A 3,836-nucleotide genomic window follows, 5' to 3' on the forward strand; every position below is an offset into this window, starting at 1 on the left:
CCTGTTGTTGTTCTTTTCCAACCATCTGATCAAAAATCTTTTCTGATAATTGAACTTCAACTTTATCTTCACTCTTTGATTTCTCCCCTTGTCTTAACCTGTAACTTTGCGACCTCGTTACTACACAATCCTGAAAAATCCCAGGATATTCGTCCTTCAATACTTCAGTTGTCTGATTTTCCACTGGCTTATTAACCACAGTGGGCATCACTTCCACATGCGATCCAGCTATATCATTACCCAAGATAAACTGTATTCCTGGACAAGATAGTTTCTCTGTTGCTCTTACTACCACTTCACCACTCTTCACTGGACTTTCCAACCTTACCTTATATAATGGAACACTACTCCTCTCACCCTGAATTCCACATATTACCACCTTTTCTGGCAGTATTCTTCCCAAACTACGTAACTCCTCCTCTCTTACCATTAAAGATTGACTAGCTCCCGTATCTCTCAAAATTGTGACTTCTTTACCTGCTCCTCCTGATGCACATGAGCAAACTTTACCCATACAAGTAAATTCTTTAAAGAGCACCTTCTTATCAATCAACTCTTGATCAGCCTGTACAATCTTTTGCACCTCCTTCGCTTCACTTGGGCTTTCCTTTACCCCTTTAAGAAACTCCACTGTCTTATCCTGTTTTACCACATCAGCCTTTCTTCAACCACCAACACTGTGACTTTACATGGCCTAGTTTATTACAGTGAAAACATTTGAAACTTTTCATTTCTCTTCCACCCTCTTGGATTTCTTTTTTATTCTGAGGTACACTCTCATTATCTCCAATCAGATCTCCTTTCCCTCTACCACTTGAGTATTTCTTTCCCCCCCAGTTTCTGTCCCTCACAGGCTGAAACTGATGTTGGAAACCAAGCTTTGATTTATGAACTAATTCATAATCATCTGCCATTTCTGCTGCTAACCTCACAGTTTTAACCCTCTGCTCTTCCACATGAGTTCTCACTACATCAGGAATTGGATTTTTAAACTCTTCCAAAACTATAATTTCTCTGAAGCTTCATACGTTTGGTCTATTTTCATCCACCTATCAAAATTACTCTGTTTGATCCTTTCAAACTCCATGTACGTTTGACCAGGTTCTTTCCTTAAATTTCTAATCCTATGTCTGTAGGCTTTAGGCACTAGTTCATATGGACCTAAGATGGATGTTTTCACCTCCTCATACGTCCCAGATATCTCCTCTGATAGTGATGCAAACACTTCACTAGCCCTACCTACCAGCTTTGTTTGAATCAGTAATAACCACATCTCCTGAGGCCATTTCATTTGTTTAGCCATGTTCTCAAATGAAATAGGCTTCTATCTCCTTCTCATCAAATATTGGCAATGCTTGGTCATATCTAAATAGTTCCCCACCAAGCCTTTGACTACGATGCTCTTTCTCTTTATCCTCATCACTGTCCTCCAACTGTATGTTTCCCTTTATATCCGTCAATTTTAACTGACTGTCATGTTTCATGGCCATTTTCTGAAGTCCAAAGTCCCTCTCTTTTTCCCTTTCCTCTCTCTCTTTTTCTTTTTCTTTTTGTTCTGCTGGGGCTATTCTTTCTTTGTTTTTTCTTCTCTCTCCTTTTCTTTTTCCTTGATCTATGTCTCCCTTTCTCTCTCTTTTTCTCTCATTTTGTATTCAAGCTGCTTTAATTCTTTTTCATGTTCAAGTTGCTTGATTTGTAACTGAATTTTTGCCATTTCTAATGAGACTGGATCTCAGGCAATTTTAAATGTTCACCTAGCGCCGTAAGTACCTCTTCTTTCCATGTGCTGTCAGGTAACGCAAACCAATGTTTTTGCCAAATCTAAAAATCTTTTTTTAGTCTCTGTTCGAAACGTACTGTGTGTGACCTTCTCCAGCCCCAACAATGTCCGATCCTCTGAAAGAGTTATTGTCCGCAACACACTCCCTACTTAAACTGGAGTTCCACACCAGAAAAGCAAGCACAAATATTCTCACCCCTCACTAAGTTTTGAGTTCACTAAGCCAACCCAATCACGAAAGATAGACTTTTATCCCGGACTAACCCCCAATTTATTATGGGCCAGGGTTTAGAGAACACCAAAGTATACCATGGAGTTCACCTGACCCACAACTTTAAATAGATTTTGGTTATGGGGAGCACAAGGGCCCACTTTACAGGTATGATGCAACAGAGAGCTAAAGTATGTTTGAAACAAAACAATGTTTATTCTATGAATCCAGTTAACATTTTATAAACACACAGTAAACAGTTTATCAACTACCAATCCTGATCCCCCCCCCCAAAAAAAAAAGATACAATATTCTATAGATAACCCTTGATAACTTTTCAAACAACATCCACAAGTTAAACCCTTTTAAAATAAAGACAGCAGGTTTAAATTCTCTACAAAAACAGGTATTTCTTTGAAATGATCAAGTGATCTTTAGTTTGCAGAGAGAGATCATAACATCTTCTTGGTGTGAATGCAGCTCTTCACCTCTGAAAACGAAACCAAAAACACACTGCAGCTGCCAGCTCAAAAACAAAAGTGAAAGACAGACAACCCAGCTCCACCCACACACTGAGATCACTGCAGTTATTTGATAAACACCCATTTCTTAAAGGTACATCTACCTGACAACATGTATACAACAAATATAGATTCCTTTAAGGAACAAAAATCCAACAGGAAAAGTAATGTAACTGTGGAGAACAAGAAAAGTTAATGATTTCATGAGATCCATTAGAATTCAGCAAAGAAGGACCAATAAACTGATGAGAGCAAACTGGCGAGAGACATAAAAAACCGACTGGAAAAGCTTCGACAGGAATGTGAAAAGGAAAAGATTAGCAAAGACCAATGTGGGTCCATTCCAGGCAGAGACAGGAGAGTTTATAATGGGGAGTAAGGAAATGGCAGAGAAACTGAACAATGTGTGTCAGTCTTCACAGAGGAAGATACAGAAATTGTCCCCCAAACACCAGAGAACCAAGGGACTGGCAGAGATTAGTATTGGTGAAAAAGTAGCACTGGAGAAATTAATGGGGTTGAAAGTTAATAAAACCGCAAAAGCTGATGATCTGTATCCCAGAGTGTTGAACGAGGTGGCTGTAGAGATCTCTATTCCTCATTCTAAATTCTCCTGACTCTATCTGGAATGGACAAACCTTTGTCTGAGCCAAATGTTTACAATCCATTTTTATGTATTTTGCCAGTTCACATTCTATTCTGTGGCCACCTAAAATGGTGTCCAGAAAGGCATGCTGGGAAAGGTGGTCAGGTTTTATGGACAAGCAGGCTGCAGAACAGATCAAAAACGTTGCAACAAAAGGTTTTGCAGACTTCAAAAGATTTTACAGGTTGATGCAAATAACATAAGCAAATGGCCATCTCCAGGCCATCCCAGGAACAATAGAATTGTCCTGTCATTCACGCTTCTTTACCAGACACAGCGGCACAGTGGAAAGCCTACATGCCCCGAACACTTCCAGGCATGGTCACTGAGTGCCCACCCCAAAATTGACGCGGCAGCTCCTGATTAGATTTGATCGATCAGGCTGATTGATCCCTGATCAATTGATTGACAAACGACCAAGGGGTCCACCAACGGGGACGAAATTCAAGCAGCTTTAAAAGGTTCTGCACAACTTTAGAATCTCTGCAGCAGTAACCAACAACTGTGATTTCCACTGGTCGACGGAGTCGACCATCACCCGACCACCTGAAGGAAGACCAGAGCCAGGGACAGACCAGACATAGGACTGAACATTGAGGACTACAAGATTCGAGATACAGATAAAGGCCACTATCTGTCTGAGACTTGCCAGTCACTCTGAATTCAGTTCAGGTCTTG

This window comes from Scyliorhinus torazame, chromosome 5, assembly GCF_047496885.1.
Source record: "Scyliorhinus torazame isolate Kashiwa2021f chromosome 5, sScyTor2.1, whole genome shotgun sequence".
Classification (NCBI taxonomy): domain Eukaryota; kingdom Metazoa; phylum Chordata; class Chondrichthyes; order Carcharhiniformes; family Scyliorhinidae; genus Scyliorhinus; species Scyliorhinus torazame.